This window comes from Somniosus microcephalus, chromosome 6, assembly GCF_052327205.1.
Source record: "Somniosus microcephalus isolate GS21.2 chromosome 6, FLI_Smic_1.0, whole genome shotgun sequence".
Classification (NCBI taxonomy): Eukaryota; Metazoa; Chordata; class Chondrichthyes; order Squaliformes; family Somniosidae; genus Somniosus; species Somniosus microcephalus.
The window spans coordinates 69,104,298-69,132,266 of record NC_140992.1 but is presented as its reverse complement, the minus strand read 5'-3'; the positions used below and the strand labels follow the sequence as shown (position 1 = coordinate 69,132,266).

Sequence of the window (27,969 nt, the reverse complement as noted above, 5' to 3'; positions counted from 1 at the left end):
AGCCGGAGGCATAGAAGTTGAGAGCCACCGTCACCTTCACTGCCACCGACAGAGACGTCCTGCGCATCAGCTGTGGCTGCAGGTCTCTCTGAAGCAGCCGGCAGATGTCTGCAACCACCTCCCTTCGGAATCGCAGCCTCCTAACACACATCGCGGCAGACATGGTCAGATAGGAGGTCTGCTGGCGGTATACCCTGCGTGGGTAAGGCCTCAGTTGGCGACGCCTGTTGCCCCCTCTGCGTCTAGCCAGGGCTGCCACTCTCTCACGGCGTCTGTAAGCCCTTCTGGCATAAGGCTGAAATTCAGCGTTGCCACCCAATGCAGCCCCCATTATATGCTGGCAAACACTGAGCTCTGAATGAAGGCTATGATAATTGGTAAGCTCTGGCCTGAGCCAAAAATACCTGTCCAAGTGTTGGTCCAAAGCAGTAAACTCTCCTCCTTGGTCTCTGTCCAAAAAACTGTTGCACAAGAGTGAATGCTGCAAAATGGCTGGCCTTTATACTGCTGGATAAGTGCCCTTTAATTAGCGCTCCCCCCGGCCCGGCTGGCCTGTGTACCGTTCCACTTCACATTCGCTCGGGACGCCCGGCGCACAATGGGCCGGCGCGAGTGAAGTTCCGGTTTGGGGCGCACAAAGGGCGTTGCACTATTATATGACGCCATGATCTGCGCGCGCAGCAGGGCGCGCACTAAGACTTTGCGCCGGCGCTAAATGTGTCCTGAAGTTGGGGAGAGGCGCAGATCGCGCTGCGCCCGGGCGATAAGCGCCTAGCGCTCGAGATCTACTCCCCCTAAGGCGCTAACGGCTGGCGCGCCCAACTGAATTTCTAGGCCACACTGTATGAAATTAGTTTATGCAAATATTGGCCTGGATTACAGCTTTAACGATGTCTAAAATTATTACCAAAAAATAAAATTTTTAGTGAGGTTGGTGGAATGAAGGTAATTATGAATAAAATCCGAATTCTGTGCATTGTAATTAGATTAAATTTCAGGATTCCATTACATCTAATTGGGGGATTCCCTTTATAAATGAATTAAAATGCAATTCTGCTTTGTGATTGGAGGATCAGGCCCATGTGGTCACAGGTGCACTTCCGCACCGCCTGCGTCTCTGGGATCCATGGGCCATTATGCCGCCCTCTGCCTCGAGACTTAAGACCACGGGTTGGATTTTACCAGCCCTGAGGAGGTGGGTTTGGAGGCAGGACTGCTGGGAAAATGGGAAAAATTGGAAGTGGGTCCCAACCCCGCTCCCAACCTGCCCCTGAACCATCTTCCCGGGGATGGGGATTCGAACCAATTAAATGCCTGTTAACTACCTGTTAACAGGCAGTTAAGAGGCTTTTCTCCATTTTCAGCCTGCTGATGCGGCCTTCCCGATGGCGGGAAACCTCGCCAGGGTCAGCGAGGTGAGCTGTAGGTCTGCTGCAGTGTAAGTGTGCAAATGACAGCTGCAAAGGTAGTGTGATGGGTGCAATGGTGCACAGGTAAGTATGACAGGTGAGAGAATGTAGTGAGAAATATTTTTATTCTGTTTATATGTATCTGCAGGTGACAAGATTTGATGTTTCTGTGAAGCCTCATCTGATTGGGACAATTGACAGATGGCTTCTGCAATCTCACATGCAGCTGCCATCTGTTTTCTCCTGAGGAGAGAGTCATTGGTGTCTCAATGCTGTCAAACACTGACAATTCATCTGTCAAAAAATTATGGGGCCTGTCCCTTTAAGAAAACTGGCAGATGAAGCATCATGCACTGACGTCATCTGACACCGGCTTTCCCTTAATTGGCCGGCAAGCCCACAGGGCGGGCTTAACAAGGTCACACACTTGTCTTGAAGGTAGAGATGGCAACTGAGGTACAGCAAACAGATACTGAGCTATCTGGGTCAAGGTTCCTTCTGCTGTTAGGGTGTTTCTCAGTGGGATCAGAACTCATGGATGTAGAGAACAGCCCTGTTCTTCGAACATCCATCCACTAACACTTTCTTCTCTTTAAAATAATGTGGGCACTATAGAATGCAACTTTATGCAATATCATGGCTGCTTCCTATATAATGTCCCTGACAATGTTTCTGTGCTCAGATACCACCTGAATATTGAGCACAAATCCTTTTTCTTCATGACGATCATGATTTTATGAGGAATCCTAATGCCCACATGAGTACCGTGTGTGGTTCTTTATACTTGAGAGAACCCTGTCATCCAGTGAAAGCTGTGTGTCTTGTGCAACTGATACCTCCTTTACACAAAAAAGTGATGAAGAAGCTGTCCTTACAAACACAGTGATTGTCACTTCCCTTATACACAAGTGCTATAGATATAGTAAGAAGGCTTTAAACTAATGGAGGGGGGGGCAGGAGGATGCAGGAAAGAGTAAATTTAAAAGCAGCAAGAGAAATGTCAAGGCTCTAGAGCAGAGTAGAGTTTTGGGTAAAAATAAGCAGAGTGGGTCAGGAAGGGACAGAGAGAGTAACAAAGGTAATAAGGCATTAGTAACTAAGGTGACATCAGGGAAAAAGAGAAATAAGTCCAAGCAAAAGGCACTATATTTGAATGCACGAAGCATTTGCAATAAAATAGATGAATTAATAACGCAGATAGAAATGAACAGGTTTGATCTAATAGCCATAATGGAGACGTGGTTGCAAAGTGGCCAAGGTTAGGAACAAAATATTCCAGGATACATAGCTTTTAGAAGGGATAGGCAAAGTGGAAAAGGAGGAGGGTAGCCCTGATAATAAAGGATGGGATAAAGACAGTAGAGAGAAAGGATCTTAACTCCGAAAATCAAGATGTAGAATCAGTTTGGATGTAGCTAAGAAAAAGCAAGGGGCAGAAAACATTGGTGGGAGTTGTTTATAGACCCCCAAACAGTAGTTGTAATGTAGGGCAGAGCATCAGGAAATTAGAGGCGCATGAAACAAGGATAATATAGTAATCATGGGGACTTTAATCTACATATTGACTGGGCAAACCAAATTTGCAGTAATAGTGTGGAGGACGAATTCATGGAATGTATGCAAGATAGTTTTCTAGATCAGTATGTTGAGGAACCAACTATTTTAGATCTAGTATTGTGCAATGAGAAAGGGTTAATTAATAACCTTGTAGTAAAGGGCCTTTAGGGAAGAGTGACCATAATATGATAGAATTTTATATTGAGTTTGAAAGTGACTTAGTTAAATCTGAACCTAGAGTCTTAAATCTAAACAAAGCAAACTACGTAGGTATGAAGGGCGAGTTGGCTAAGGTAGACTGGGAAACTACATTAAAAGGTATGACAGTGGACAAGCAATGGCTAGCATTTAATGAATTAATACATAATTTACAACAAAAATACATTCCTTTAAGGCACAAAAACTCCACAGGAAAAGTGGTCCAACCGTGGCTAACAAGAGAAGTTAAAGATAGTATTAGATCAAAGGAAAAGGCTTCAAATGCTGCCAAAAAGAGTAGTAAGCCTGAGAATTGGGAGGATTTTAAAATTCAGCAAAGGAGGACCAAGAAATTGATAAAGAAAGGGAAAATAGAATATGAGAGTAAACTAGTAAGAGACATAAAAACTGACTGTAAAAGCTTCTATAGGTATGTAAAAAGGAAAAGATTAGCGAAAGTAAATGTGGTTCCTTACCGGCTGAGACAGGAGAAATTATAATGGGGAATAAGGAGATGGCAGAGAAATTAAACAAATGCTTTGGCCGCAATTTTATTAATGGAGGCGGGTTGGGTGCGGGTCAGCTGGTTTCCGGCTTCCAGTCCCGCCCCCAGCTGCATCCGGTCCAGAGATGTGATTTTATCTTGATTGACCTTGTTAAGCCTGCCCTGCGGGCTTGCCGGCCAATTAACAGGAAGCCGGTCAGATTATGTCATTTGATGATGCATCATCTGCTGGTTTCCTTAAAGGGACCATGCACAATTTTATTTTGACAGTTGATTTCTCAGTGTTTGACATCATTGAGGTGCTGCAGATACTGATAATCACTGCACAAAGGTTACCTCTTGCACCCAGGCTCTCCAATGACTCCCTCCATAGGCTAGAATAGATGGCAGCTGCAGGTGAGGTGACAGAAGCGATCTGTCATTGGTGAGAGAGGTTCTCCCAATGAGGTGGCACTGGACATGGATTTCAAAACTTGTAACCTAAAGAAATGTGTAAATGTATTAAAAATGCTGTACCCAATATTTTCCTTCCTCTGAGACTCACCAGTGCACCATTGGATCCTACACACTGTATTGATTTCTTTGTGGATTCAATAATGACTCATTTATGAAAGAGAAAGTTGTTTTAATCTAAAGTCTATTCATCTCTTTTTAACAGCCTTTACAGAACACACTATGCTGTGATGCATCTAGAATCAAACTGAAAGTAAAACTGTCTGCCTTGCTTCTCTCGGTCACAGGACCTCTGCTGCTCAGGCACAAGCAATCAAAGTCACATTCTGATCAATAGTCTCGCCGGTTTTCTGTACACATGTGAAAAATTTGTGCCTCTCAAAGGTCACGTTGCGTTTAGGTATGCAGTAGGCCTCAAACTGTTCCATTATTTTATCTAGCTTCATTTTGTCTCCATCAGCAGCAAATATGAAATTATTATATACCTCCAGCGCTGCATCACCCACGACATGTAAGAACAGTGACGATTTCTGTTTATTACTTTTATCGTCAGCTCCGATTGCTGATAAATACAACCCTACACGTTGTTTGAATCTCCTCCAATTTTCAGCCACATTACCTGTCAATTGAAGCGTCGCCGGTGGGAGTAAACCTTCCATTTTTCACTTCGTTAGCTATTCTCTAATGGTAAGCAACGATGTTCTCTTCTGGCTTGCTAATCTGTGGAGAGCTGATTTCGCTTACTTGCCACAACTCCTTTCACTGTCCCATCGAGTTGCTAACTTCAGATTTTTTCTCTGTCAGCCACTTCTGACATCATGTATTGATTTCTTTGTGGGTTCACTAACGACTCATTTATGAAAGAGAAAGTTGTTTTAATCTAAAGTCTATTCATCTCTTTTTAACAGCCTTTACAGAACACACTATGCTGTGATGCATCTAGAATCAAACTGAAAGTAAAACTGTCTGCCTTGCTTCTCTCGGTCACATGACCTCTGCTGCTCAGGCACAAGCAATCAAAAACACAGACAAATATGCTGTAAGGCATAAGTAATCAAACACAGACAAATATCATCACTATTTGCTGATATCATTACACACACCACTTCTGCAGCTGTCATCAATCCAGAAACATGACAGCAGACTCACAACACACCACAATTACCTGGCGTGGTGTCCGGACGTCGGGAAACCCGAGCCAGAAGCAACAAAATTAAGAAATAGGCTGACAACTACTGGCAAGTACCTATTAATAGGCAGGTAATTGCCTTTAATCCGTTTCCCGTCACTAAGTGTCGGGTCCATTCGCAAATCAGGGACCCGACACTTGGGAAAGCTGTTTGGAGGCAGGTTGACAGTGGGTGCGGAACCCGCCGTCAATCAAAATGATTTTAACCAATGACCCGCCTTCAAACCCGCCCTCTGAGCGCCAGCAAAATCGCGGCCTTTGTGTTTATATTCATGGAAGAAGACGCAAAAAAGTCCCGGAAATAGTGGACAACCAAGGGTCTAGCGAGAATGAGAAACTGAAAGATATTAGAATTAGTAAAAAAGTAGTACTGGAGAAATTAATGGGACTGAAAGCCGATAAATCTCCTAGGCCTGATGGCCTACATCTAAGGGTTTTGAAAGAGTTGGCTATACACTTAGTGGATGCATTGGTTGTCATTTTCCAAAATTCCATAGGTTCTGGAACGGTTCCTGCAGATTGGAAGGTAGCAAATGTAACCCCACTATTTAAGAAAGGAGGGAGAGAGAAAACGGAGAACTACAGACTAGTTAGCCTGACATCAGTAGAAGGGAAAATGCTAGAACCTACTATTAAGGACGTGGTAACAGGGCACTTAGAAAATAATAATAGGATTGGACAGAGTCAACACGGATTTATGAAAGGGAAATCGTGTTTGGCAAATCTGTTTTTTGAGGTTGTAACTAGCAGAATATATAAGGGGGAACCAGTGGATTTAGTATATTTGGATTTTCAGAATCCATTCAATAAGGTGCCACACATGAGGTTATTAAACAAAATTAGGGCTCATGGGATTGGGGGTAATAAACTAGCATGGATTGAAGATTGGTTAACAGACAGAAAACACAGAGTAGGAATAAACTGGTAATTTTCGCGTTGGCAGGCTGTAACTAGTGGGGTACCGCAAGTATCAGTGCTTGGGCCTCAGCTATTCACAATCTACATCAATGATTTGGATGAGGGAACCAAATGTAATATATCCAAGTTTGCTGATGATACAAACCTGGGTGGGAATGTAAGTTGTGAGGAGGATGCAAGGAAGCTTCAAGGAGATATAGACAAGTGAGTGGGAAAGAACATGGCAAATGGAATATAATGTGGAGAAATGTGAAGTTATCCACTTTGGTAGGAAAAATAGAAAAGCAGAGTATTTTTTAAATGTTGAGAGATTGGGAAATGTTGGTGTTCTGAGGGACCTGGGTGTCCTTTTACACTAATCACTGAAAGTTAACATGCAGGTACAGCAAGCAATTAAGAAATCAAATGGTATGTTGGCCTTTATTACAAGAGATTTGGCTATAAGAGTAAAGACGTTTTACTGCAATTATATAAGGGCCTGGTGAGCCCACACCTGCAGTATTGTGTACAGTTTTGGTCTCCTTACCTAAGGAAGGATATACTTGCCACAGAGGCAGTGCAACGAAGGTTTACCAGACTGGTTCCTGGGATGGGGGGATAATTCTATGAGGAGAGATTGAGTAGACTAGGCCTATATTCTCTAGAGTTTAGAAGAATGAGAGGTGATCTCATTGAAACATACAAAATTCTTACAGGGTTTGACAGGGTAGATGCAGAGAAGATGTTTCCCCTGGCTGGGAAGTCTAGAATTAGGGGTCACAGTCTCAGAATAAGGGGTCGGCCATTTAGGACTGAGATGAGGAGCAATTTCTTCACTCAGAGGGAGTGGAATCTTTGGAATTCACTACCCCAGAGCACTGTGGAGGCTCAGTCGTTGAGTATATTCAAGACAGAGATCGAATGATTTTTGAATATTAAGGGAATCAAGGGATATGGAGATAGTGCAGGAAAGTGGAGATGAGGTAGAAGATCAGCCATGATCGTATTGAATGGCGAAGCAGGCTCAAAGGGCCAAATCGCCTACTCCTGCTCCTATTTCTTATGTTCTTATGTCTTCTGGAGTGGCTTGGAAGGATGCAGTAGCTTGAAAGCTTCATGCTGTAGTAACCTACACTTCTGATTCTGAGCTAGATGCTGTTGCTGACCATTGTGCAGCGGATGTCAGAACTTTGTGGGAGGCAATCTTTTGAAGTGGAGGCAGTGAAGGCAGAACTCCTCTGACATGCGCAGATGCCTGTCCTGGGATAACGAGGAGTGTGACCAAAATGCTTGAACGGTCGTTGCACCTTCATCTCTCGGCACCTCAGTAACACCTTTACCTCATCTCAATTCTGTAGCGCTTTGGAAAGCTCTGTAAAGTTTGACTTTAGACCAAGCAGTATACAAGAATAATGAAGTAAAGTACTGGTGAGGAAAGAAACCCAAAAGTGCAAAAATGGAGACCTATCCAGCAAAAATAGCTAACACATGCAGCAAAATGAACATGAAAGGATAAAAAAGCAAAAACATCTCCGCAAAACCTACTGTCTCCCTTTAAGAGGTCTTCTGCTTCAGTAGGTGAGCTTTAGGGTTCTTATTGTATCTATCTGTGGACCGAGCCTTGCTTGAACTTGTAAAATTTGTGACTCAAATTTTAGTAGTGCAGTTTAATGGTTACAAGAGGCCGCACACACCAGTAGCAGGGCCTCATTATGTGCCTTGAAGCTGCACCTTGTAACATCGGGTGTGCAACAAATTGGGTGCATGACCGACCATCAACAACAGGCAGCGAAGCCCTGCCAGTGGCACAGGGTTTCACAGAATTTACCCTGTGTAACTATTTGATCAAGAAATATACATGTAATTTTTTCCTGATATAGGGGTCGATTTTCGTGGAGCTGTCAGGTGAGGTTTCAGGCGTGTGGGGGGGGGGGGGGGGAAATCCCGAATTCGGGGTCCCGACACCATCCCGCCCAAAACCCCGCTCCACACAACTTTCAGAGGCGGCAGGTACCTGCCCCGCACTGGGACCCGCCGAAACCAGGCGGGAAGGGATTAGTGCCAATTAACTGCCTAACAGGCAGTTTTTAGCCTAATCCCTATTTTGAGAGGTTTCGTGTGGGATTCCCGACGGCTCCAAACCATGCCAGGTTAGAGCAGGTGGGCCGTCGGGTTGAAGGAGTTGGAGGGGTTGCGATGTCGGTGCTCAGGTGAGTGAGGGTGCATGAGTGCAAAGGTAAGTGTGTTTGGTGTGTCTAAAGTGCGTAAAGAACTTTTACTTGCCTGTACTTACCTTAACAGCCTTTCTTCCTGTAGCCGTCAGGAGCCCATCACTCAGCTGGAACTTAAAGCTGAACGGCTGCGATCTGTGAAAAGTGACAGCCTTCAGCTTTGAGTGCCGGTGTGAGTTCTAACTGAGTCTGTGCAGAAGGACTCATGTTAGAACTCGGACTGTCAGTGTTGCACAGCTTCAAACAGCTGTGAAACACTGATATTTTATCTGTCAAGAACTCTTGCCAGATGAAATTGCAGTCTGTGATGTCACCTGTTGCCGGGTGGCCCTTAATTGGCCTGCTGAGCCCGCTGGGCGGGCTCAACAAGGTCAATCAAGGGAAAATCGCACGGATTGGCTGGATGTCGAAGTAGGCGGGACTAAAACCTGAAAGATGCAGTCCCGCCTTCTTCCCGACAGCTTCGAGAAAATCGATCCCGTAGTCTTGCAGGTGTTGTGGTTTATGACGAATTGTACCTTACTTCCCTGTACAGATTCGGGGATCCACCACACAGCAGCATTTGCCACATAAACCAAAAGCATTACTGTTGCAGGCAGCAACAGAGAGACTGAGGCATCTACACCAAACATGGGTCAGTATTACCTTGCTTACTTGGTAGAAAACACATAGCACTTCCACTGCTTAAACGAAACTTAGACAGGCCAGTTTACATAGAAGATAGGAGCAGGAGTAGGCCATTCGGCCCCTCGAGCCTGCTCCGCCATTCAATAAGATCATGCCTGGTCATCCAAATTCAGTACCCTGTTCCTGCCTTCTCTCCATATCACTTGATCCCTTTAGCCTTAAGAAATATATCCAACTCCTTCTTGAATATATTTAATGAACTGGCCTCCACCGCCCTCTGTGGCAGAGAATTCCACAGGTTCACCACTCTCTGGGTGAAGAAATTCCTCCTCATCTCTGTCCTAAATGGCTTACCCCTTATCCTTAGACTGTGACCCCTGGTTCTGGACTCCCCGACCATCGGGAACATCCTTCCAGCATCTAGTCTGTCTAGCCCTGTTAGAATTTTATAAGCTTCGATGAGATCCCCTCTCATTCTTCTAAACTCCAGCGAGTACAAGCCTAATCGACCCAATCTCTCCTCATACGTCATTCCTGCCAGCCCAGGTATCAGCCTGGTGAATCTTCGAAGACAAAAACAGCACAGGATTGAGGTGACATGGGAGGAGCAGGCTGACATGGAAGCCAACAGACAAGTCTTCAAATAAGAATGCTGGATTAATACCAGGATATTGACAATGGTATTACTGTAGTAAGGTTATCACAGAAAAGTATCATGGATTACAGGTTGGTAAGTATAGACAGCTCTCTCTGCGAAATGCATGCTTTCTTCCCTGAGATATTTACAGGGTTGGACCACAGTTATGAATCTGTGATGTAAATTCATAAGGTTATCAGCTCAAAGGCCTAGAAATTCAGTATAGCCACTTTTGGGGCGGTAAAGTCGGGCGGCCGCTAAAGTTTGCGCCCGGCGCAAAGTCGCGCCCCCTTCGCCGATATTCAGTCGCATCGCCCCAAGAGGTTGCTGCTGCGCTAAAACAGGCAATGCACGACTATCTTTAGGCACTAAGCCGGCGGTGCTGAGCAATACCCCCGAGGCCGGGCGCAGCGCAGGTGCGGCGAGTTCTTGATTGACGGCAGACACTCTGGCGCCGGTCATCTCTTAAAGGGGGAGGGTGGATTTGTTTGCCTGCCACGCCCTGCACACTGCAGCCCTCAACCTAGGCCTGACCACTTCAGCTTCACCTGTACAACGCCCAGGACTATGGAGAAGGCCAGGGAGAGAGCGCAGCGCTTCAGCGACGGTGACCTGAGGCTGCTGGTTGGCGGAGTGGAGCGCAGGCGCCATGTTTTGTTCCCAGAAGGTGGCAAGAGGCCGCTGCCCAGCGCCTACCGGAAAGCCTGGAGGGAGGTGTCCAACAGGGTGTCTTCCAACAGCGTGGTTGCCAGGACTCCTGTGCAATGCCGGAAGAAGTTTAACGACCTCACTCGGGTTGTCAGGGTGAGTACCCTTTCCAGTGTCCTCCTCATCCTTGCATGTGCACCTCACATTATGAGCAAAGGGACCTGAAAGCCCTAATGGCCAGCCCTCATCCAGCAGCTATGGGACTGGCATGAAAATCAATTGCACATTCAGCACTTTACACACTGTCCAAGCTATTCGACCATGGGAGGCATTGCAGACAAGATCAGGGCGACACACTGTCCAAGCTATTTGGCCATGGGAGGCATTGCAGACAAGATCAGGGCTACACACTGTCCAAGCTATTCGACCATGGGAGGCATTGCAGACAAGATCAGGGCTACACACTGTCCAAGCTATTCGACCATGGGAGGCATTGCAGACAAGCTCAGGGCTACACACTGCCCAAGCTATTCGACCATGGGAGGCATTGCAGACAAGATCAGGGCTACACACTGTCCAAGCTATTCGACCATGGGAAGCATTGCAGACAAGATCAGGGCTACACACTGTCCAAGCTATATGACCATGGGAGGCATTGCAGACAAGATCAGGGCTACACACTGTCCAAGCTATTCGACCATGGGAGGCATTGCAGACAAGATCAGGGCTACACACTGTCCAAGCTATTCGACCATGGGAGGCATTGCGGACAAGATCAGGGCTACACACTGTCCAAGCTATTCGACCATGGGAGTCAGTGCAGACAAGATCAGGGCTACACACTGTACTTAGAGGCCGTCCTTTCTCTTGCAGGCCAAGGTTGCGCACAACCGGCGCAACCGAACTGAGACCGGGGGAGGCCGTCCTGACCTCAAAGAGCTCTCCGACCTCGACCAGCGTGTGGAGCGCATTATGGTAGGCCGGCTGATTGGCCCCGTCACCAGTGGAGATGCCGACCCTGTTCTGGGCACCAATGGTAAGGGCATCACCTTTTGGACCTCTCTCGTTCCACTTGCGCATCAGATCAGCATCCTTTGCCACTGTCCGACCAATGCGGTGAATGGCACCACTCATGCCTCCCTCGCTGCCGCCCTGTCCTCACTCTAAAGCTACTTTTGTGCCTTCCTGCTTTCAGATGGTGAATCGCCAGGTGAGGAGGCGGGCCCTCAAGCTGCCACTGTCAGCCCTTCGGAAGACGAGGAGGAGGAAGAGGAAGCCGGCCCCTCAGCCGCGCCAGCCCATGGCGATGTAGGGGACACGTCTTCCCTGGAGGGGAGCCGGGGGGAAGGGTCGGAGGAGAGTGAAGCTCCGGGGCCCAGCGGCCTGCAGCAACGCGGGAGGGGTGGGGAAGCTCGGCGGACTTCTCCCCAGAGGGTGAGTGCGGCCTCCAGTCCTGCGACGGTCAGCGCAGAGGAGGTGCGCCTCCTAGAGGAAATGGCCGTCCAGGCTGAGCGCAGGCACACTGAGCTCATGGCTGCAGTGGCAAGGATGCCTGACTCCATAGAGTGTCTGTCAAGGAGTGTGCAGCAATTCGGAGCAGCACAGGCCAGGAGCCTGCAACAATTCAGTGCAGCACAGGCCAGGAGTCTGCAGGACTTCGCGGCAGCACAGTCGGCTTCTAGCCAAGTGCTCAGTCGTGCCGTCCATTCACTGGCTGGTGTCATGCGGATACAGACCAGGGCCACACGGGCACTAACTGCTGCCACCCTCGCTGGATCAGCCAGGCATCGCCAGGGCACTCGCCGCGCAGCAGCAGCCCAGCAGTCTGTTCTTCAGCTGTTTGCTGCGCATGCTGCAGTGCTGGCCCGTGCGAGTGCCAATGTCTGAGGCGACCAGCGAGCACCTGCGATCTGCCAGGTTGCCACCATTCCTGCAGCCGACACTGCCACTCCGCCATTGCAGCTGCCACGAGCTGCTGGACAGACTGCTGCCGCCCAGCCAGAGTTGGAGCAGTCAGCAGCCGGACACTCCAAGGCCAGAGCTGGTGCAGGCCGACCCCCAAGGGCATCTGCCGTCTCGCCATCTGCCCCTCAGCAACCTTCCCCCAGCCTTGCTGCAGCCACTGGGCTCCCATTGAGGAGGAGCAGCAGGGCGGGCAGGGGCCAGGCAAGGATGCGCAAGGCATCGCCCTCGCAGGGCAAAAAGTAGAGGTATGCACAAATGCCTGGTGCTTGTTGTAAGGCCGACACTGGTGCAGTTGCTTTTGTGTAAGGCCGAGACTGGTGTCTTTCTTTCTTTTTGTAAGGCTGAGACTGGTGTCTTTCTTTCTTTTTGTAAGGCCGAGACTGGTAGTTTTGTGTTTTTGGAGGGGGCTTCTCCACATGAGCATGTAATGTGGGAAGGGCAGAGGTTTTCAATAAATTATTGCTGTTAAATTGCAGTGTGCATGGTTTTTTGGTTAAGTCCTGGTTGCCCTGCTCGGCTGAGGGCTTGTGGAGCGGCTACATTCATCTGCTGACATTGGCACAAGCCAGTCCGAGAGGGGGCCTAGAACCGATGTTCAATAAGCCGGCGACGGGCGGCCCTTGCACTTTCTGCCTCCCTCCTGTGCTGCTCCTCCTCCTCCTCCTCCTCCTCCTCCTCCTGAGGTGGTCTCCAATCTGTGGTGGCAGTGGCCGAGTCCTGCGGATAGCCAGGTTGTGCAGCATGCAGCAAACGACCACGAAATGGGAGACTCGCTCCGGCGAATACTGTAGGGCTCCACCGGAACGATCCAGACAGCGGAACCGTTGCTTCAGGACGCCGATTGTTTGTTCAATGATGTTCCTGGTCGCTTGATGGCTCTCGTTGTATCCCTCTTCAGCAGGGGTGCTGGGCGCACGGAGCGGGGTCATCAGCCGGGTACACAAAGGATAGCCTTTGTCCCCGATAAGCCATCCTCGTGGGTGAGGCTGTGCCTGGAACATGTCTGCCACAGAAGTCTGTCGCAGGATGAAGGCATCGTGGCTGCTGCCTGGAAAGCGGGCATTGACAGCTAGGATGAGCTGCCTGTGGTCACACACCAGCTGGACGTTCAGCGAATGGTAGCCCTTCTGGTTGCGGTAATCCTCGGCATTCTCCAGAGGTGCCCGCAAAGCCACATGCGTGCAGTCAATGGCGCCCTGCACCATGGGGAAGCCCGCGAATGCTGCAAAGCCCATTGCACGCTGTTGCTGCTTGGCAAGGGCCATGGAGAAGGAGATGAACTGACGTCTCCTTTTGAAAAGGGCATTGGTCACATGGCGGATGCAGCAATGCACGGCGAACTGGGAGATGTTGGCAATGTCCCCAGTAGCGGATTGGAAGGAGCCAGTGGCATAGAAGTTGAGAGCCACCGTCACCTTCACTGCCACCGACAGAGACGTCCTGCTCCTCAGCTGTGGCTGCAGATCACCGCCAAGCAGCTGGCAGATCTCTGTGACCACGTCCCTTCTGAATCGCAGCCTCCGAACACACTGCTCGTCAGACATGTTGAGATAGGAGAACTGCTGGCGGTATACCCTGGGTGGGTAAGGCCTCCTTTGCCGACGCCTGTTGCCCCCTCTCCATCTAGCCAGGGCTGCCACTCTCTCACGGCGTCTGTGAGCCCTTTGGATGTAATTGAGAAAGCCAGCGTTGACACCCATTGCAGCCCCCATAATATGCTGGCAAACAATGAGATGTCAATGAAGGCAAAGACTAGTGGAAAGCTGTGGCCTGAAGCCAGAAGTACCTGTCCGAGTGTTGGGCCAAAGCAGAAAGCTATCTACCTTGGTCTCTCTCCAAAGATCCGTTTCGCAAGAGGGAGTGCTGCGAAATGGCAGCCTTTTATATTGCAGGAGGAGTGCCCTTTAATTTGCGCCCCCCGCGCCCCGCATCGGCTGAGCACCGTTCCACTTAACAGTCGCTAGGGGCGCCAGGCGCACAATGGGGCGTTGCCACTGAAGTTCCGGTTTGGGGCGCACAAAGGGCGTTGCACGAGGAAATGACGTCATGATCTGCGCGCGCAGCTGAGCGCGCGCAAAGACTTTGCGCCGCCGCTAAATCTCTAGTGAAGTTGGGGCGAGGCGCAGTTCGCGCTGCGCCTGGGTGCTACCCGCCTAGCGCCCGACATCTACTCCTCCTAAGGCGCTAATGGCTGGCGCAACCAACTGAATTTCTAGGCCAAAGTGTTCTGACTGTTACTATGGGGGGATTGTTAACCGCAAAAAGCAGGTGGGTTGGGGTCAGGTGAGAGGTTAAAGAGTTAAAAATCTGGATTCCTGACCCCAACCCGCCTACAACCGGCTTACTTCCAGTTTTAAAGGAGGTAGAAGTAGGGGAGGGCAGCTAACTCGCTCGCAGGAGATGGGTTGGCACTTTAAATATTATAATGAGGCTCCGTGCCTCATTTGGAAGCACCATTTTAAATTTAACTCTGGGCGACCGGGTTTCCCGGGACTCGGGGAACCTACCAGCTAAAGGATGGCCAGGACTGCTGGATCCAGGAGGTAAGTGCCTTTCCATTTACCTGCTGGATCCAGCATCCCTGCCCCACCCACCTCCCATAATCGGACGCCCCCACTGACCTTTCCGAACTACCCCGCCCCCGGAGGCCTCCGACACCCCACAACGAAGCCTCCGATCTCCAATTCCCCCTGCAGTCTTCTGACCACACCAGCCAGCCTCTGACACCCTTCCTCCAGCATCCAGCCCCCGACCTCCCATCCAAACTCTAGCTCCCGCCCTCCCCTCCAAACTCGAGCTCCCGCCCTCCCCTCCAAACTCGAGCTCCCGCCCTCCCCTCCAACCTCCAGCCCCCGCCCTCCCCTCCAACCTCCAGCCCCCGATATCACCTCCAACCTCCAGCCCCCACCATCACCTCCAACCTCCAGCCCCCGCCCTCCCCTCCAACCTCCAACCCCCGCCCTCCCCTCCAACATTCAGCTCCCAAAATCCCCTCCAACCTCCAGACCCCGCCCTGCCCTCCAAACTCCAGCCCCCGAAATCCCCTCCAACCTCCAGCCCCCGCCCTCCCCTCCAACCTCCAGCCCCCAATCTCCTCTCCAACATCCAGCCCCCGCCCTCCCCTCCAACCTCCAACCCCTGCCCACCCGTCCAACCTCCAGCCTCCAACCTTCCCTCCAATGATCCAACCCCCGACCCACCGTCCAACCTCCAATCCCCGACCTCCCCTCCAACCCCCCACAACGATCCAACCCCTGACCTCCCCTCCAACGATCCAACCCCCGACGCCCCCTCCAACCTCTAGCCCTCACCCTCCCCTCTAACCTCTAGCCCCCGCCCTCCCCTCCAACCTCCAGCCCCCGACCTTCCCTCCAATGATCTGCAGCTCTGACCTCCCCTCCAACGATCCAACCCCGACCTCTCCTCCAAAGGTCAAGCCCCCAAACCCCCCTCCAACCTCCAAACCCCGCCCTCCCCTCCAACCTCCAACATCCAGCTCCCGAAATCCCCTCCAACCTCCAGCCCCCACCCTCCTCTCCAACCTCTAGCCCTCGAAATCCCCTCCAACCTCCAGCCCCCGCCCTCCCCTCCAACCTCCAGCCCCCACCCTCCCCTCCAGCCCCCGCCCTCCCCTCCAACCTCCAACCCCCGCCCTCCCCTCCAACCTCCAGCCCCCAACCTTCCCTCCAACGATCCAACCCCCGACCCCCCTCCAACCCCTGACCTCCCCTCCAACCTCCAACCCCCGACCCCCCCAATGATCCAACCACTGACCTCCCCTCCAACGATCCAACCCCCGACCCACCCGCCAACCTCCAACCCCTGACCCCCCTCAAGCGATCCAACCCAACCTCCCCTCCAACGATCCAACCCCCGACCCGCCCTCCAATCTCCAACCGCTGCCCTCCCCTCCAACCTCCAGCCCCCGACCTTCCCTCCAATGGTCTGCAACCCTGACCTCCCCTCCAACGATCCAACCCCCGACCTCTCCTCCAACGGTCAAGCCCCCAACACCCCCTCCAACCTCCAGCCCCTGACCTCCCCTCCAACGAACCAAACCCCGACCTCCCCTCCAACCTCCAGCCCCCGACCTCCCCTCCAACCTCCAGCCCCTGACCTCCCGTCCAACCTCCAACCCCCGACCTCCCCTCCAACCTCCAACACCCCTCCAATGATCCAGCCCCCGACCTCCCCTCCAACCTCCGCCCTCCCCTCCAACCTCCAACCCCCGCCCTCCCTTCCAACCTCCAGCCCCCGCCCTCCCCTCCAACCCCCGCCCTCCCCTCCAACCTCCAACCCCCGCCCTCCCCTCCAACCTCCAACGTTCCCTCCAATGATCCAACCCCCGACCTCCCCTCCAACCTCCAACCCCCGACCCCCCACAACGATCCAACCCCTGACCTCCCCTCCAACTATCCAACCCCCGACCCGCCCACCAACCTCCAACCCCCCTCAAGCGATCCAACCGCCGCCCTCCCCTCCAACCTCCAGCCCCCGACCTTCTCTCCAATGATCTGCAACCCTGACCTCCCCTCCAACGATCCAACCCCGACCTCTCCTCCAACGGTCAAGCCCCCAATCCCCCCTCCAACCTCCAGCCCCTGACCTCCCCTCCAACGAACCAAACCCCGACCTCCCCTCCAACCTCCAGCCCCCGACCTCCCCTCCAACCACCTACCCCCGCCCTCCCCTCCAACCACCTACCCCCGCCCTCCCCTCCAACCTCCAACCCCCGCCCTCCCCTCCAACCTCCAGTCCCCACCCTCCCCTCCAACCTCCAGCCCCCGCCCTCCCCTCCAGCCCCCGAAATCCCCTCCAACCTCCAGCCCCCAATCTCCTCTCCAACATCCAGACCCCGCCCTCCCCTCCAACCTCCAGCCTCCAACCTTCCCTCCAACGATCCAACCCCCGACCCCCCCTCCTACCTCCAACCCCCGACCACCGATCCAACCCCTGAACTCCCCTCCAATGATTCAACCCCCGACCCGCCCTCCAACCCCCGACCCCCTCAAATGATCCAACCCCTGACCTCCCCTCCAACGATCCAACCCCTGACCTCTCCTCCAACGGTCAAGCCCCCAAACCCCCCTCCAACATCCAACCCCCGCCCTCCCCTCCAACCTCCAACCCCTGCCCTCCCCTCCAACCTCCAACCCCCACCCTCCCCTCCAATCTCCAACCCCCACCCTCCCCTCCAACCTCCAGCTCCTGAAATCCCCTCCAACCTCCAGCCCCCGCCCTCCCCTCCAACCTCCAACCCCCAACACCCCCTCCAAACTCCAGCCCCCGCCCTCCCCTCCAACCTCCAGCCCCCGCCCTCCCCTCCAACCTCCAGCCCCTGCCCTCCCCTCCAACCTCCAGCCCCGGAAATCCCCTCCAACCTCCAGCCCCCGCCCTCCCCTCCAACCTCCAGCCCCTGCCCTCCCCTCCAACCTCCAGCCCCGGAAATCCCCTCCAACCTCCTGCCCCCGCCCTCCCCTCCAACCTCCAACCCCGACCCCCCTCCAACCTCCAACCCCCTCCCTCCCCTCCAACCCCCGCCCTCCCGTCCACACCTCCAACCCCCACCCTCCCCTCCAACCTCCAACTCCTGCCCTCCCCTCCAACCTCCAGCCCCCAACCTTCCCTCCAATGATCTGCAACCCTGACCTCCCCTCCAACAATCCAACCCCCGACCTCCCCTCCAATAATCCAGCCCCCGCCCTCCCCTCCAACCTCCAGCCCCCGACCTCCCCTCTAACCTCCAACCCCGACCTCCAACTTCCAACCCCCGCCCTCCCCTCCAACGATCCAACCCCCGTCCTCCTCTCCAAACTCCAACCCCCGACCTTCCCTCCAACCTCCAGCCCCCGACCTCCCCTCCAACAATCCAACCCTCGGCCTCCCATCCAACGATCCAACCCCCGACCTCCCCTCCAACCTCCAACCCCCAACCTCCCCTCCAATGATCCAATCCCCACCCTCCCCTCCAACCTCCGACCCCGACCTCCCCTCCAATGATCCAACCCCCGCCCTCCCCTCCAACCGCTGACCCCCCCTCCAACGATCCACCCCCTGACCTTCCCTCCAACCTCCAGCCCCCACCCTCCCCTCCAACGATCCAACCCCCGCCCTCCCCTCCAATGGTCCAGTCCCGGACCTCCCCTCCAATGGTCCATCCCTGGACCTCCCCTCCAATGGTCCAGCCCCGGACCAACCCTCCAATGGTCCAGCCCCAGACCTCCCCTCCAATGGTCCAGCCCCGGACCTCCCCTCCAATGGTCCAGCCCCAGACCTCCCCTCCAATGGTACAACCCCCACCCTCCCCTCCAATGGTCCAGTCCCGGACCTCCCCTCCAATGGTCCAGCCCCAGACCTCCCCTCCAATGGTCCAGCCCCGGACCTCCCCTCCAATGGTCCAGTCCCGGACCTCCCCTCCAATGGTCCAGCCCCAGACCTCCCCTCCAATGGTCCAGCCCCAGACCTCCCCTCCAATGGTCCTGCCCCGGACCTCCCCTCCAATGGTCCAGCCCCGGACCTCCCCTCCAATGGTCCAGCCCCGGACCTCCCCTCCAATGGTCCAGCTCCGGACCTCTCCTCCAATGGTCCAGCCCCGGACCTCCCCTCCAATGGTCCAGTCCCGGACCTCCCCTCCAATGGTCCAGCCCCGGACCTCCCCTCCAATGGTCCAGCCCCGGACCTCCCCTCCAATGGTCCAGCCCCGGACCTCCCCTCCAATGGTCCAGCCCCGGACCTCCCCTCCAATGGTCCAGCCACGGACCTCCCCTCCAATGGTCCAGTCCCGGACCTCCCCTCCAATGGTCCAGTCCCGGACCTCCCCTCCAATGGTCCAGCCCCGGACCTCCCCTCCAATGGTCCAGCCCCGGACCTCCCCTCCAATGGTCCAGTCCCGGACCTCCCCTCCAATGGTCCAGCCCCGGATCTCCCCTCCAATGGTCCAGCCCCGGACCTCCCCTCCAATGGTCCAGCCTCGGACCTCTCTTCCAATGGTCCAGCCCCCAACCTCCCCTCCAATGATCCAGCCACGATCTCGCAGATGATCCCTGGGCTTCCGATACCCCCCAACTCCCGATCCCTCCCTCTCTCCTATCTGCGACTGGGTGCCACAGGCTTACCCGCCCGACAGCCAACCAGCCTTTCCATCTGGCGGGACACAGAGAATCAAAATGCTAATCAGGCTCTGCTCTTAAATTCAGCAGGGCCTGAAGGAAACCCGTTCTTCCGGCTTTCCCGACTGCTTTCCAGCAACCCCCCAGCTCCCTACCTGCCTCCAAATTAAAATTCCAGCCTATGTATCACATGGGGTTATCTGTCCAAGCAGCTCTGCATTCTAGACTGGATAATCTTAGGAACAGTCTGTGTGAAGAGGTGTTGGTGAGATATGGGAAGACTGCATGGGGGAGAAATTGGGTGAGTAGCGCCACCTGTTAGCGCCTAAAGAGGCAGCCAGTGGCTGTAGCGCCACTGGCTGCACCTCCCGCGATATCCAGCAGGGGCGCTAATGGTGGCGTTAGCCTGTTGTGCTGCGCCGCCACCGATGACGTCATCGGTGTGTGCAGCGCCCCATTCGCGCCCCGATCGCGATATTTGGTAGCGAACGCCGCTGTTGCACCATTCGCTACCCGCGCCCGGTTCACGGGGCCTTACTGCGCCGGCAGAGGTTCAAGTTAAGGTGGAGGTGCGAGGCGGCCGTTTTTTTTGGCGGCCGCCTGCCAGCACCTCCGTCCCCGGCCTCCAGATCCCCCCGCCGTGGCATTGCTGACTGTTTCCCGAGAGCCCGGCACTTCTCCACGGTGCCTGGCTCTTTTGCCGGCACTCGCGATCGGGGTTCGCACTGCTGCAGGCCCCTCCCCCTTAACAATGGGAGGAAGGCCTGCAGTACCGCAGCGTGCCGTGCCGCAGCGTGTGGCGCTGCGGCATGTTGCGCTGCAAAATTCACTTTCAGCGCCCTAAGAGGGACGCGGAGCGCCTCGAGCCGCGCCCCATCTCCATCTAGGGGCACTGAGGCTGAATATCTGACGATCGCTACTGCTCCGAACGCTGCGCAAAATTCTGCGCCCAGGCGAACTTGGCGCCAGTTTGGCGCCCCACCCCAATTTCTAGGCCCATATCTTTTAGAGAAATTATACTCAGCCCCTAGGAAGATTTGATTGATATTCTAGATATTCATTGGCCTATCTTCAAATAGATTAATGGCCACCCTGAGCAGCTATAAAACACCTTACACCAAATTTTGGATCTGGCTGTTTGGTCTCAAGTTAGCCACATATCCTTTCAAACCCCACTCAACGACAGTGAGCCCTCCATGGCAACAGTTTGATGAACTCCTCAGACATTTATATGAAGCTGTATTGTTGTTTCCTCTACTGTTCCTGTGCCAAAATTGTACATCCCCAACTAGATGCAACTTTCATCCTGTGGTACTTCTAGTGCAAGAGTATTACAAGGGGTACAATTAGAAACAGCTAGCCACTTAGTGAGAAGATGATCACAGGTCATGTGGGATAAAACAATAAAAATGCCCACAAATACATGCTTTCACGATTAAAAAATACCAGTGTGCCACATACCAACCATGTGCCTCATCTATATAATAAAAAAAATCTGCATAGTGCACACTTTAATTATATCTGCCACACAAAACAATCCATCACGCTTTTCTGATTTAGCCAATAACCACAATTAACCATACTGATTCATTATAATGTGGACATGTAAGAAAATGACCAATCAGGAATAAAGAGCCTGCAGAAAACCAACCAATAAAATTTCTTTTTTTTCTTATGGTGCCATTCAAATGATTTCTGTTGCTGTCTAGATACTGGTTCAACCGAATATATAACTAAAAAAATAACATTTAAAGAAAGAAAGACTTGCATTTATATAGTACCTTTCACATCCACTGGACGTCTCAAATCGCTTTACAACCAATTAAGTACTTTTGAAGTGTAGTCACTGTTGTAATGTGGGAAACGCGGCAGCCAATTTGCGCACAGCAAGCTCCCACAAACAGCAATGTGATAATGACCAGATAATCTATTTTTGTTATGAGGATTGAGGGACAAATATTGGCCAGGACCCCGGGAATAACTCCCCTGCACAATGGGGTCGATTCTGAGCACCCTCGTCTGACGTTAATGGGCCAGTAACAGCCTCAAAATAGAGTGGGTGGCCTTACCGCCCCCTTAACACTGGCGATGCAACCGACTCCATTTTAAAAGGGGCCTACCACTGGGTTTCTAATGTGCCCGCCCGTGATATGATCCATTTAATATGGAAATCGGGGTCCTATGATGGAAATAGGCTCCTAATTGCCATATTAGGTTGCAGTCTATGGGCAATGCAAGAGAACAGGCCCTCTAAAAGTAATTCTTGCATAATGCGACCCCCAGACCACAACTTAACCAGCTGGCAGCAGCTCTGGCCCAATGTCCAGTGTTCAACTGTTTGGCGTCCTGCAGTTCGCCTGCTGAATTTAAAAATCACAGAGACCAATTTGCCGCCGGAATGGGCAGCTGTACAAAACACACAGCCAATCAGCCAAGAAAGAGTCAAATTCTACCCCAATATGTGCAGGGAAATATTTAATTATTCTGAAAAACAAAATAAATTTGCCCATAAAGTCAGTAACAGTATGTTAGAAATGCCTTTAAGAAGTTTTCCCCACAGAAAGCTGCAATTTTCTCTGAAACCTGGGGCCTGAATTCTGCGGTATTTCCAGCTTCCTTTGTGTACCTGGGACTTGTATGAATGAATAGGCTCAGCCAAGAATGGGATGCCTAGAATATACTTGTGTGTCTCTGCACCAGTGTCACAGTACATGCTACTCTGATGGACTATAGCTTGCGGAACGCAGCTGACGCCTGTCACTGTGTAGGGAGGCAGGGATTACAAACAAGAAGTCATGGTATGCTCTGAGAATGACCAGTCTTGCTGTTAATCATAAAAAGTATTCTGTTCAGAACGAGACTATGCTATGCATTACCACTGGGCTCCAGATTACCAATCAAAAACACATGAAAGATCAACTGGTTCATTTATATATTATTGGTGAACTGCCAGTATGACCATTCAGATGTGGAATTGATGCAGATACTTTTAACAATGAATGATTGTTCTGAGGGACTTGTTAATTCCTGAATCGAAAACGCTTCTAATAAGATTTTCACAAATCTGTCCTGTTGATTATGGTTCATCTTTTCCAGGCATAGGTTGTTGAAAATCTTTGTTATTTGTAGCTGTGACATGGGTCTTATTCTCAATGAAGCCTGGGTGGTTTATCCTCTGAATGGCACAACAAAAATACTTTACACACTTTACATGGCTAATAATGCAAAGTTCTCCCTGAGCAATCAAGGTATTGGTTAGTACAGGAAAACATTTGCTTTATAAATGACTGAAATGTTCTGTGTGGCTGCTTATACTTCTGCTCTGCTGAAATTTGTGGATTTGTCCATCGTCCAGCTGGGTGGGACTGCCCTCGCCTGGTTCCATTCTAATCTATCCAGTGGTAGCCACAGAATCACCTGCAATGGCTTCTCTTCCCACTCCCACGTCGTTACCTCTGGTGTCCCCCAAGGATCTATCCTTGCCCCCCTCTTATTTATCATTTATATGTTGCCCCTCGGCGACATCCTCCGAAAATATGACGTCAGGTTCCAATTGTATGCTGATGACACCCAACTCTACCTCACCACCACCTCTCTCGGCCCTGCCACTGCCTCTGATTTGTCAGACTGCTTGTCTGACATCCAATACTGGATGAGCAGAAATTTCCTCTAACTAAACATTGGGAATACTGAAGCCATTGGCTTGGGTTCCCGCTACAAACTCCGTTCCCTAGCTGATTCCACCCCCACCCCCCTGGCCATTGTCTGAGGCTGAACCAGACAGTTCACAACCTTGGTGCCCTATTTGACCCTCAGATGAATTTCTGGCCACGTATCTGTTCCATCACGTCAACTTCCACCACCGTAACATTGTCCGTCTCCGCCCCTGCCTCAGCTCATCTGCTGCTGAAACCCTCATCTATGCCTTTGCTACCTCTAGACTCGACTATTCCAATGCTCCCCTGGCCGGCCTCCCACCTTGCACCCTCCCTAAACTTGAGCTCATCCAAAACTCTGCTGCCCATATCCTAACTCGCACCAAGTCCCGTGTTCACTCATCAAATTTGGGCTCTCTGACCTGCATTGGTTCCCGGTCTGGCAACACCATGATTTTAAAACTCAATCCCTCTAGCGCCTCGCTCCTCCCTATCTCTGTAATCTTCTCCAGCCTTACAACCCTCCCAGATCGCTGCGCTCCTCCAATTCTGGCCTCTTGCGCACTCCCGATTTTCATTGCTCCACCAATGGCGGCTGTGGGCAACGTGGGCGACCGCCCAGGGTGCCATGGTCAAGAGGGGCTGACATTAATGGCATTGACCTCTGCGAAGAACTTGGCTATCTCCAAAGTCTGCTTCTAACGGACTGTAGTGCTTCTCAAGAAGAGCAAATTTCAAGTTTCAAGAGCAAGTTCCCAAACACACGGATAGCACTCAGGATCCTGTTAACCATGCCTGCATCACTGGCTGTCTCTCGAGAATGATGAGTCTCAAAATATCTTGGTGAACAAACTTTTTTATTTGTTATTGTTATTTATTAGTTTAGTATTTAATTTAATGTTTAGTTTTTTGTCACTTAGCTATGTTATTTTTTATGACTTACAGTATATCGTTTATTATTTAAATTATAAAAAACTTTTGAGATAATAGCATTATTTCTGAAACTTTTGCTAATACTGCTGCATACTTAAACTCAAAGGGCGGAAAAATAAAAGTGCGCCCAGGCCACCATTTTCCCTGCAGCTGGCCCTGCGGCCGTGACTTCAGCTGCCTAGGCCTTAAACTTTGGAATTCTCTCCCTAAACCTCTCCGCCTCTCTACCTCTCTCTCCTCCTTTAAGACGCCTCTTAAAACCTACCTCTTTGACCAACCTTTTGGTCATCTGTCATAGAAACATAGAAACATAGAAGATAGGAGCAGGCGTAGGCCATTTGGCCCCTCGAGCCTGCTCCGCCATTTAATGAGATCATGGCTGATCATCCAAATTCAGTACCCTGTCCCTGCTTTCTCCCCATATCCCTTGATCCCTTTAGCCTTAAGAAATATATCTAACTCCTTCTTGAATATATTTACTGAATTGGCTTCAACTGCCTTTTGTGGTAGAGAATTCCACAGGTTCACCACTCTCTGGGTGAAGAAATTCCTCCTCATCTCTGTCCTAAATGGCTTACCCCTTATCCTTAGACTGTGACCCCTGGTTCTGGACTCCCCCGCCATCAGGAACATCCTTCCTGCATCTAGTTTGTCTAGTCCTGTTAGAATTTTATAAGTTTCAATGAGATCCCCTCTCATTCTTTTAAACTCCAGCAAATATAAGCCCAATCGACCCAATCTCTCCTCATACGTCATTCCTGCCATCCCAGGTATCAGTCTGTCATAATATCTCCTTTTGTGGTTCGATGTAAAATTTGTTTGATAACGCTCTTGTGAAGCGCCTTGGGATGTTTTACAATGTTAAAGGTGCTGTATAAATGCAAGTTGTTGTTGTTGTTGAAGGTGTTATTGTATGGGGCCATAACCTTTTTATATTTGCACCATTGTTATGAACCTCCAACAGCCAATGCTTCAAATTATTTATTCTGTTCAAAGAAATCAGGTGCACACAAGTGGTCAAAGATGAAGCTGTCATGTGTTGACCCCTGGTATTGTGATTTTACTGTGGTACACTTGAGTATCACAGTAAAATCACAGGTCTAACCACCTCCCCTTCAGTGGCATTACCATCATTGAATCCCTCACTATCAACATCCTAGGGATCACCATTGACCAGAAACTTAACTGAACCAGCCACATAAATACTGTGGCTACAAGCACAGGTCAGAGGCTAGGTATTCTGTGGCGAGTAACTTAGCTCCTGACTCCCCAAAGACTTTCCACCACTTACAAGGTACAAGTAAGGAGTGTGATGGAATACACTCCACCTGCCTGGATGAGTGCAACTCCAACAACTCTCAAGAAGAACTCCAACAACTCTCAAGAAGCTCGACACCATCCGGAATAAAGCAGCCTGCTTGATTGGTACCCCATCCACCACCTTAAACATTCACTCCCGCCACCACCAGCGCAATGTGGCTGCAGTGTGTACCATCTACAAGATGCACTGCAGTAACTCACCATGGCTTCTCCTAAACCCACAACTTCTACCACCTACAAGGACAAGGGAATCAGGCGCTTGGGAACACCATCACCTCTAAGTTCCCTTCCAAGTCACACACCAACCTGACAGGAAAATGTATCGCCGGTCCTTCATCGTCGTTGGGTCAAAATCATGGAACTCTCTCCTTAACAGTACTTTGACAGTACTTTCACCACACGGACTGCAGCAGTTCAAGAAGGCGACTCACCACCACCTTCTCAAGAGCAATTAGGGATGGGCAATAAATGCTGGCCTTGCCAGCGACGCCCACATCCCGTGAATGAATAAATTTAAAAAAAACATAAACCCCCTGCATATTGAGGGTATGAACTGCACACTAGCAAGTAGGCTAATAGTAACAGGTATCTTCCTTCATTGTGCCCATATCACCCATGGTTTACTGTTCCATTACATACTAGCATATTTTTTCCATACTAATTGATCCTCTATGTCACTGCTCTCAGACAAAATTAAAAAACTAAATGTTTTTTCTCTCTTCCTGTAACTATATCACTACTTCTTTTCCACTCCCGATAATTATTTCTGTCTACCTTTCTCTATTTCTCTTCCACTCTGTCTCCCTGTTTTACTCTCTCTATGTCCCTCTCACACATTTTCTCTCATCATTGTCTCTGTACCCATTTCCAACTCTCCCTTTCTGTATGTCTCTGCTTTCCTCTCCCCTCTCTACCTTCTGTATGTCATCCACTCTTTCTGTCTGAGTCTCATACTTGTTCCTTTACTGATTAACTCACTTTGCATCTTTTAGCATTTGTTTAAAAAGAGTCAGGGATGCAGCCAACGTGTATCGGGTCAGTAGTTGGAACTGGCGAGTTGCAGGAGAAATTGGGAGTAGAGGCGAAGGCTAGCGCTAACTGCTCAGATTAGTTAATTTGACACAGACCATTAAGAATTAAGGGGGAGAAATTCGGTATCGCCCCGTTTGGGGCACTAAATTTTGAAAGCTGGAAAAATTAGCGCCAGGCGGTAATCATTCTCAGCTTTCGGTAAATTCAGTGTTAGCGCTCCAGGAAGGAAGTGGAGCGCGAAATCAACGCTACCACTTCCCTTCTGGAGCGCTAAACCACGCAGAGGTGCAGCGCTGCACAATGATCACTGCAGCGCTGTCGGGATCCAAGGGCTCCTTCCCTCCCTTAAAGGGAAGGGCCATTGCTGCAGGCTCTGCATTTGAACGATCGCCATTGTCGCCAATGGCAGCCGGGATCCTCGACAATCAGCCCCAAGCAATCTAACAGATTGCAGGACTGATCAATCGCGCCATTTAAAAATGTTCAAAATGCACTTTAAAGGAATGAAACACATTTCTACTGAAGACCAGCAGCCGTATCTATAATTAGCGCTCCCGAAGCGCCCGGCCGCCTGAACAACGCCTCCTGCAGCTGTCGGTGTTATCGGCCGGTGATGCTGCAGGGAATGGAACCGAATTTCAGGTCCGGGGCGCTACGCAGCCGGATGATGTCACGATGTCCAGGTGCAGGAGATTGTGGTGCCAGGGGTTACCGCCAGGTGAATTTCGTGGGCAGTGGTACTATCGCCTTTAGCGCCCCGTTATTGCCCCCCAGAGGCACTAACAGGAGGCGCAAAGGAGGCGAATTTCTAGCCCCAGGTGTTTTATATGTACATAGCAGCTACTCATACTACTCAACAAGTGCAATGTATGTAAGAGCATGCTTCTCAGTACGATGAGCAGCAGCAGAAGCATTGCTCAACAAGCTGTGAAAAAGAAGCAACAAAGCCTGGTATTGCCAGCTATTTTTGTAATATTAGCAACTTACATTTATATATTGCCTTTAACATAGTAAAACGTCCCAAGGTGATTCACAGAAGCGTTATCAGACAAAATTTGACATCGAGCCACATAAAGAGACATTAGGACAGGTGATCAAAAGCTTGGTCAAAGAGGTAGGTTTTAAGGAGCGACTTAAAGAGAAAAGTGAGGTGGAGAGGCAGAGAGTTTTAAGGAGAGAATTCCAGAGCTTGGGGCCTAGGCAGCTGAAGACACGGTTTACAGTGGTGGAGCAAAGGAAATCCGAGATGTACAAGACACCAGAATTGGAGCAGTGCAGAGATCTTGGAGGGTTGTAGGGCTGGAGATTATTTACAGAGATAGGGATGGGCGAGGCCATAGAGAGATTTGAACACAAGGATGAAAATGATAAAATCAAGGCGTTGCCAGGCAACGTAGGTCAGCAAGCACAGGGGTGATGGGTGAATGGGACTTGGTGCAAGTTAGGATACAGGCAGCAGAGTTTTGGATGAGCTCAAGTTTACGCAGGGTGCAAGGTGAGATGCCGGACAGGAGAGTATTGGAGTAGTCGAGTCTAGAGGCAACAAAGGCATGGATGAGGGTTTCAGCAGCAGCTGGGCTGAGGCAGGGGTGGAGATGGGTGA

The 27,969-nt window shown here is 51.1% G+C and overlaps 1 protein-coding gene across 1 annotated transcript in view; it reads right to left on the bottom strand.

The window, feature by feature from the left end:
- Positions 1–27,969, bottom strand: part of LOC147115796 (transient receptor potential cation channel subfamily V member 5-like) — a 71,940-nt gene that overhangs the window by 28,843 nt on the left and 15,128 nt on the right. The gene's annotated exons all lie outside the window — the stretch shown is intronic.